We start from the raw sequence: 9,889 nt of genomic DNA on the forward strand, positions 1-9,889 counted from the left end.
TTGATGGGCTTTCATGTAAGGGTGTAGCATGATGAGATAATCAAATGTTCTTGTATAGAACCCAGTCCATAACTGGTGACCTGTGTTGTAAAGTTGTTATTTCCAGATTTACTTAGTACAAATCAACAGATCAAACTTTTCTTTCTCTCTTTTAGGAAGGTGCTCTCTCTCTCTCTCTCTCTCTCTCTTTCTGTGTGTGTATGAGAGAGAGAGAGAGAGAGAGAGAGAGAGAGAGAGAGAGAGAGAGAGAGAGAGACTACTGTGGAGGTCAGAAAAAGACAATCTCAGGTATTGATTCTTAGCTTTCATAGATTGAGGTCACTTTTCTAACCTAGCTAGTCTAGCCTAGCTGGGCTAGCTGGCTTATGAACTTCCTGAGACTTTCGTGTATCTACCTCCCATTTCTTCACAGAAACACTGAGATTGTAGATAGAAGTTCTTACATCTGTCTCTCATGTGGATTCTGGGAACCTGAACTCACTTGCTGGTACTTGAACAATCCCTGAGGCAGATGTCCAGCTCCAGAGATTGCATCTTTCTATAAAATGTCCATGTTTATCTCTCCTGTTATCTCAAATTAGGCGAACATTTTTCTTCTTTCCTTTCTTTTTCTATTTTGAGAAAGTGCTTGCATTTCCCCACTTCTCAGCAAGGATACAGTCTATAATGTTCCAGAAATCATGCTACCTATTGACTTTAGATTTGTTGGCCTAGGGTTTGCAGTGTGTGTGTGTGTGTGTGTGTGTGTGTGTGTGTGTGTGTGTGTGTGTTTGTGTGTGTGTGTGTGTTTGTGTGTGTGTGTGTGTGAGAGAGAGAGAGAGAGAGAGAGACAGACAGACAGAGAGAGAGAGAGAGAGAGAGAGAGAGAGAGAGAGAGATATTATTGGAATTCTACATATGTTTCTTCATTGACCTAACTTATAATTCCAAGTGTAATTTGATACCAGAACAGTGTGGGGTTTGGATTTGATGTCATATCTAGACCTTAACCTTCTTAGACATGTGGAACCTGAGATTCAGTCCAGTGCTTCAGTAAAAGTGAAGGTAAGTTCTATTTAGACGGCCTGAATTTTAGCTTCCATTCTATTTTCGTGACTGTTTAATTTTGTTTATGTAAAAATGGTGAAACATGTATACAATGAAGTGTTAGAACCCCTGGCCATCTTCTGTGTTTTATTTTGTAAACTCGAGCATAGTCATGTTTTAAGTCACAAGAGTAACTCTGGGGATGACTTCCAGGGTTCCAGAGTTTAGTGTTTCTTACTTAGTTGTGCCTCCTATCAATGCAGTTGTAACTGAGTGAGAGTCATATCCAGGTAATTGTTGGGGGAATGGTGATCAGGACTCTTTGGATTGCTGCATAACTAGAAATATGGACTGTGCCTTCCATGTATAGACAAGTATCTAGATAAAATAAGTCATAACTCTATAAATTTCCCTCCTGTCCAAGTGGTTGATTTTGAAAACTCAGTGTTTCATGGGAATGTTTGCTTTTCCCGGCCTCAGAACACAGCCACGATTTAAGGGGAACAAAAAAGATTCACTGGGACAGAGAAACATGTGGCCTGTGTGTGACCATCAAACAGGAACACAGCCATTTCTTAACCTAACTGAGGCTTTCACTTCCCAGGGTGACTTGTTTGTATTAGGTGCCAAGAGCCCTCAAAGAGGTGACAGCTGCTTTCATTTTTCATTTCAGACTGAAGTGCACCCCTGGAAGCGGCTGCAGAGCCCTTCCCCTCCCCTCTCCTCCCCTCCTGCTCCTCATACAGTCAAGAAAGGGACTTTTAATCTCTTGAGACAAAAGGCTTATTAAGGAAAGAAGTGGGGGTCCAGGATTCCTAGGTGAGCCTGAGAAACAGTGAAGGTGGCCAAGAAGCCAGGATAAAACCAAGGAATGGGACATGAATCCTTTTTGAGGCTTTGCATGGCTTAGAAGACATGTGGATCCCAGCTGTTTATTAGCCGGGCCCACAGCTTGCAGTCGCAGAATGAAGGATGGCTTTCTACCTAATGAATCTGGAAGATTCTCTTGGCAGTTTGTTATGCTATAAGCTAGATATTTCCAGTTATTCTTTATTTTTATTGTTTTTGAAAACCAGTTCCATCCCGCCTAGAAATTCGGAAATTCGGAAAGCTCTTCTAAAGGTTGCAATAGGAAATGAGATTTCTTGTCATTCCTTCAATGTCTTTTTCTCATTTATTTTCATAAATGTGGTCTTTATTACTTTTTGGACGAGGCCTCTGTCTATGTCTCACTGCGACCCGCTGGTGGTGAAGGCTGTCTGTCACACTGCTTCCAAAGCAAACCGCGTGTCTACGCAAGCGCATAGGAGATGGAACAATGCTCAATGCCAAATGGGAGCAGCCATAGCGGCCTTTCTGAAAGTTTTAAAAACAGCAACCATATCGCAAACCTCAAGGATGATTGATCAAACGAAGTTTACCTCAGACTCACCGCTCCAGTTGTGTAATTCAGACCCTTCCAATGCTGTGCGTGACTTCCGCTCCTCCATATCTAATGAGCAATTAAGGGAATTTTCTTGTTTTTCTACTAAATCATGGTGCATTTTTCCGGTGCCTGTAGGCATATGGTATGATTTATCCTTTATGTACTATCTTCGGGACCACCCACAAAAAAGTAAAACGTGAATTTCTCTGATGTGTAAATGTCTGTTGTGCATGGATTACATCATTATTTATTGAGTATGCTATCCGCATAGTTCTTTTGTATTATTTCAAAATTAATTTTTAGGCTAGCATACAAAGTAACAGATTTCATCATGCAATTTTTTTTGCATGTATATGTCAATATACTAAGTTCTTGTGCTATTCTCTGCTAGAGCTCTCTTTTGTGTTGCCAATTCTACCCAGCTCATTCCCTCCCTCCTCCCAGAAAAGACCTTGGGATGCTCATTGAATTATTTAGTCAAGTTTCTTCTGGCTGTCTTTTTATTTTATTTTTGCACTTTAAAAAAAAAGGAAAATAAAGTTTTTTCATACAATTTATTCTGATTATTGTTTCTCCTCCAACTCCCCCAGATCTTCCCCAATTCTCCAACCACCCAAGTCCACACTCATTATTTTTCTCTCATTAGAATATAAACAGACATTTAATAAAATGAAACAAGTTAAGATAAACACAAACAAACCAAAATAGGGAAAAACAGACAAACAGAAATACAAAACAAAGAAATAGCACAAGAAACAGGGGTACCGAGACACATTCTCACACATAGAAAACTCATTCAAAACAAAACAAAACAAAACAAAACAAAACAAAACAAAACCAGAAGCTATAATATTGGTTCAAAAGATCTGAAAGAAAAAAAAAAAACCTAGACAAAGCATTGTGAGAAAACAAACAGGCACACAAACAAGTCCCCAAAATACCACAGAATGTATTTTGTATTGACCATCTAAATTCTGTGAATGGAGCCAACCCTTAAGAGTGGTTTGACACTACCCAAGACTATACATGGACTGACCCTGGGATCTAACCTCATAGGTAGCAATGAATAGCCTAGTTAGAGCACCAGTGGAAGGGGAAGCCCTTGGTCCTGCCAAGACTGAACCCCCAGTGAACGTGATTGTTGGGGGGAGGGTGGTAATGGGGGAAGGATGGGGAGGGGAACACCCATATATAAGGGGAGGGGGAGGGGCTAGTGGGATGTTGGCCAAGAATCCGGGAAAGGGAATGACAATCAGAATGTAAATAAGAAATACTCAAGTTAATAAAGATAAAAAAAAAAAAAAAGAGCGGTTTGACCCTTGGAGACACTAATTTTTCATTCGTGAGTGCTTATTAATTGGAGATAGCTTCTGGGTTAGGGATGGGGCCTTGTGTCTAAGTTCCCCTCTCATCATTGGAACCCATCTAGAGCAGGCCCTGTGCATGCTGTCAGTCTACGTGAGTTCATTTGCACCAGTCCTGTTGTACAGATGGCCTTGTTTCTTTGGTGTCTCCCATTCCCATTGTCTCTTAAAGTCTTTCCACCTCTTGTTCCACAAAGTTTTCTGATCCCTGAAGAGGAAGGTATTCGATGGAGACACAACACTTAGGACTGAGTATTTCAAGGTCAATTTCTGCACACTGTCCAGGTGTGGGTCTCAATATTTGTTGCCATTTACTTCAGGAAGTAGCTTCTCTGATGATAGCTGAATGAACACTGATCTATGAGCACAGCAGAATGTTCTTGGGAGTCATTTTTTTTGCTACATTCTCTTTGTAGAATTGTAATATTTGGTTTCTCCTTAGGTCCATGCTCTATCTAGTCTCAGTTCTTGGCCATCCAAGCAGCGCTAGGCAAGCACTCTATCTCATGAAGTGGGCTTTAATTCCATTCAGATAGTGATTGGTTTCTTCCACAACTTTTGTGCCACTGTTGCACTAGTGTATCTGGTAGGCAGGTCACCACTGTAGATAGCAGGCTTTCTAGGTTGGTGCTTACCTCCGTCCTTTGGTAATATGCAGAGTATCTCTCAGTACTGTGAACAGTAATCTGTAGGGGATGAAGGCTCTAGGGGAGTGGTTCTCAACATGTGGGTCATGACTGCTTTGGGTTTGAATGACCCTTTCACGGGGGTCGCCTAAGATCATCAGAAAACACAGATATTTACATTATCATTCATAGCATTAGTAAAATTACAATTATGAAGGAGGAATGAAAATAATTTTATTGTTGGGGGGGTCACCACAACGTGAGGTCACAGCATTAGGAGGGTTGAGAAACACTGCTCCAGGTGGGAACTTGCTTAATTTCTCCATGTTCTGTGAGTTATGTAACTGTTGCCTTACCAGCAATTTTTGGAGGGTCACCAATGGCCGTGGCAATAGCTTTGATTGGTTGGGATTTCATTGGGGCCCCTTGGGCTAAAAACTTAATTAGATATAGCCCATTTTTGAAGCTAAAATTTTCAGTTGGCAATGAAAGGTGTCTAGTTGAGGCTTTGACTCCCTGTTATTTGGTAATTTCAATTTATATTCGTGTATATGTATGTGTGTGAATTATTATTTTTAACTGGATATTTTTTTATTTACATTTCAAATGTTATCCCCTTTGCCCTACCCAACCACCTACTCCTTCCCACCCCCCACCCTGACCTTCACCTACACTGTGTGGTCCAGCTTTGGCAGGACCAAGGGCTTCTCCTATCGGTGCCCAACAAGGCCATCCTCTGCTACATATGCAGTTGGAGCCATGGGTCTGTCCATGTGTACTCTTTGGATGGTGGTTTAGTCCCTGGGAGCTCTGGTTGGTTGGCATTGTTGTTCTTATGGGGTTGCAAGCCCCTTCAGCTCCTTTAATCCTTTCTCTAATTCCTCCAATGGGGACCCCGTTCTCAGTTCAATGGTTGGCTGCGAGCATTCACCTCTGTATTTGTCATGCTCTGGCAGTCTCTCAGGAGACAGCTATATGAGGTTCCTGTTAGCTGCACTTCTTGGCATCAGCAATATTGTCTGGATTTCGTGGCTGTATGTATATGGGCTGGATCCCTAGGTGAGGCAGGCTCTGAATGACCATTCCTTCAGTCTATGAATATTTTTGTTTCCCCTTTTAAGAAGGACTAAAGCATTCACGCTTTGGTCATCTTTCTTCTTGAGCTTCATGTGGTCTGTGGATTGTATGTTGGGTAATTTGAGCTTTTGGGCTAATATCCACTTATCAGTGAGTGCATACCATGTGTGTTTTATTGTGATTATGTTACCTCACTCAGGATGATATTTTCTAGTTTCATCCATTTGTCTATGAATTTCATGAAATCATTGTTTTTAATAGCTGAGTAGTACTCCATTGTGTAGATGTACCACATTTTCTGTACCCATTCCTCTGTTGAAGGACATCTGGGTTCTTTCCAGGTTCTGGCTATTATAAATAAGGCTGCTATGAACATAGTGGACCATGTGTCCTTGTTATATGTTGGAACATCTTTTGGGTATGTGCCCAGGAGTGGTATATTATTTTTTAAAGAAGCTTCTACTGTAGTAGATTTCTATATGACCCTTCAAATGACATTTTGCTTTAGCTGTCCTTCCCCATTTATCTTTTTTAACCCCCTCTTCTCTCCTTTTATTAATTTCTTCTCTCATTTTTCAATGACCCAGACATCTTGTTGTTCAAGATTGTATTAGTAAGTTTTCATATCTTTGTGTAGTTTCTGTGATCTTCTGTGTAATGACTTATAGTTTCTTTGACCTATTGATCTAATGGATGTAGGAAATTATTTCAATTCTTTTGTTTGATTACCTTGATTCGTAGCCCAGAAAGTAATATATTTTAGGAAAGTTCCTTGGGGTACTGAGCAGAATGAGAATTCTGTTTTTATTGAATGGAATACTTTTTATTTATCTGATAAATCAGTGCAATTTAACTTTTGAGTTTTCTTTTTTTTAGTTTGGGTGGCCTATCCAGAAATGAAACTGGAGTATTAAAATCATCTACCTTCATTGCTATTAGTACCTACCTTTACCTGTTTGTACCTGGTTAAGTTCCACTCCTGACTTCCTTTGGTGATGAACAGCAACATGGAAGTAAGCTGAATAAACCCTTTCCTTCCCAACTTGCTTCTTGGTCCTGTTGTTTGTGCAGGAATAGAAGCCCTGACTAAGACAAGCTGGGTCCTCAGGTAGTAAGTACATTGTTCAATTTTCTGAGGAAACTCCAGACTGGTTTCCTGAGTGGCTGTACCAGTCTGCAATCCCACCAACAATGGAGGAGTGTTCCTCGTTCTCCACACCCACCCCAGCATCTGCTGTCACCTGAGTTTTTTTTTATCTTAGTCATTCTGACTGGTATGAGGTGGAATCTCAGGGTTGTTTTGATTGCATTTCCCTGATGAGTAAGGATGTTGAACATTTCTTTAGGTACTTCTCAGACATTCGATGTTCCTCATCTGAGAATTCTTTGTTTAGCTCCATACCCCATTTTTAATAGGGTTTTTAGGCTCTCTGGAGTCTAATTTCTTGAGCCCTTTGTATATTTTGGATATTAGCCCTCTATTGGTTGTAGGTTTGGTAAAGATCTTTTCCTAATCTGTTGGTTGCTGTTTTGTCCTAACAGCAGTGTCCTTTGCCTTACAGAAGCTTTGCAGTTTTATGAGTCCCATTTGTCGATTCTTGATTTTAGAGCATAAGCCATTGGTGTTTTGTTCAGGAAAATTCCCCAGTGCCCATGTTCTCCACTTTTTCTTCTATTAGTTTGAGTGTATCTGGTTTTCTGTGCAGGTCCTTGATCCTCTTGGACTTAAACTTTGTACAAGACAATAAGAATGGGTCAATTTGCATTCTTCTACATGTTGACCCCCAGTTAACATTTCTTTAGGTACATTTGTTGAAAATGCTATCTTTTTTTCCACAAATGGTTTTAGCTCCTTTGTCAAAGATCAAGTGACCATAGGTGTATGGGTTCATTTCTGGGTCTTCACTTCCATTCCACTGATCTATCTGCCTGTCTCTGCACCAATACCATACAGTTTTTATCACTATTGTTCTGTAATACAGCTTGAGTTCAGGGATGGTGATTCCCCCGGAAGTTTTTTTATCGTTGAGGATAGTTTTAGCTATCCTGGGTTTTTGTTATTCCAGATGAATTTGCAAATTGCTTTTTCATACTCTATGAAGAATTGAGTTACAAGTTTGATGGGGATTACACTGAATCTATAGATTGCTTTTGGCAAAATGGGCATTTTTACTATATTAATCCTGACAATCCATGAGCATGGGAGGTCTTTCCATCTTCTGACATCTTCCTCAATTCCTTTCTTCAGAGACTTGAAGTTCTTGTCATACAGATCTTTCACTTGCTTGGTTAGAGTCACACCAAGCTATTTTATATTTGGTACTTTTGTGAAGAGTGTCATTTACCTAATTAATTTCTCAGCCTGTTTATCCTTTGAGTGGAGGAAGGCTATTGATTTGTTTGAGTTAATTTTATACCCAGACACTTTGCTGAAGTTGTTTATCAGGCTTACTAGTTCTCTGGTGGAACTTTTGGGGTTACTTATCATATCATCTGCAAATAGTGATATTTTGACTTCTTCCTTCCCAATTGGTATCCCTTTGACCTCCTTTTGTTGTCTGATTGCTCTAGCTAGGTCTTCAAGTACTATATTGAATAAGTAGGGAGAGAGTGGACAGCTTTTTCTACTCCTTGATTTTAGTAGTATTGCTTCAAATTTCTCTCCATTTAGTTTAATGTTAGCTACTGGTTTGCTGTATATGGCTTTTACTATGTTTAGGTATGGGCCTTGAATTCCTATTCTTTCTAGGACTTTTACCATGAAGGGGCGTTGAATTTGTCAAATGCTTTCTCAGCATCTAATGAAATGATCATGTGGTTTTTTCCTTTGAGTTTATTTACGTAGTGGATTATGTCGATGGATTTCCGTATATTGAACTATCCCTGCATCCCTTGGATAAAGCCTATTTGATCATGGTGGATCATCATTTTGACGTGTTCTTGGATTTGTTTTGTGAGAATTTTATTATTTTTGTGTCGATATTCATAAGGGAAATTGGCCTGAAGATCTTTTTCTTTGTTGGGCTTTTGTGTGGTTTAGGTATAAGTATAATTGTGGCTTCATAGAAGGAATTGCGTAGTGATCCTTCTGCTTCTATTTTGTGGAATAGTTTGGATAGTATTGGTATGAGGTCTTCTATGAAGATCTGATAGAATTCTGCCCTGGACCCATCTGGTGCTTGGCTCTTTTTGGTTGGGAGACTTTTAATAACTGCTTCTAATTCTTTAGGAGTTATGGGACTGTTAAGGTGGTTTATCTAATCCTGATTTAACTGTGGTACCTGGTATTTCTCTAGAAAAATGTCCATTTCCTCCAGATTTTCCAGTTTGGTTGAATACAGTCTTTTGTAGTAGGATCTGATGATTTTTATAATTTCCTCAGTTTATGTTGTTATTTCTCCCTTTTCCCTCCTGATTTTGTTAATTTGGATACACTTTCTATGCTCTCTCATTAGTCTGGATAAGTGCTTATCTATCTTGTTGATTTTCTCAAAGAACAAGCTCCTAGTTTTGTTGATTCTTTGTATAGTCCTTTTTGCTTCTACTTGGTTAATTTCAGTCCTGAGTTTGATTATTTTCTGCCATCTACTCCTCTTGGGTGTATTTGCTTCTTTCTGTTCTAGAGCTTTTAGGTGTGCTGTCAAGCTGCTAATATATGCTCTCTCCTGTTTCTTTTTGCAGGCAACCAGAACTATGAGTGTTTCTTTTAGCAATGCTTTCATTGTGTCCCATAAGTTTGGATATGTTGTGCTTTCATTTTCATTACATTCCAAGAAGTCTTTAATTTCTTTCTTTATTTTTTCCTTGACCAAATTGTCATTGAGTAGAGCATTGTTCAACTTCCACATATATGTGGACTTCTGTCATTATTGTTGTTATTGAAGACCAGCCTTAGTCTGTGGTGATCTGATAAGATGCATGGAATTATTTCATTTTTCTTGTATCTGTTTTGTGACCAAATTTTGAGAAGGTACCGTGAAGTGGTGAGAAGAAGGTATATTCTTCTGTTTTAGGGTGAAATGTTCTGTAAATATCTGTTAAATCCATTTGGTTCATAACTTCTGTTAGTTTCTCTATGTCTCTGTTTAATTTCTGTTTCCATGATCTGTCCATTGGTGAGATTGGGGTGTTGAAATCTCCTACTATTATTTTGTGAGATGCAATGTGTGCTTTGAGCTTTAGTAAGGTTTCTTTTATGGATGTAGGTGTCCTTGCATTTGTAGCTTAGATATTTAGGACTGAGAGTTCATCTTGGTGGATTTTTCCTTTGATGAATATGATGTGTCCTTCCTTATCTTTTTTGATGACTTTTGTTTGAAAGTCGATTTTATTCAATATTTGAATGGCTGCTCCAGCTTGTTTCTTGGGAT

The sequence above is a fragment of the Rattus rattus genome, chromosome 8 (genome assembly GCF_011064425.1).
Source record: "Rattus rattus isolate New Zealand chromosome 8, Rrattus_CSIRO_v1, whole genome shotgun sequence".
NCBI lineage: Eukaryota > Metazoa > Chordata > Mammalia > Rodentia > Muridae > Rattus > Rattus rattus.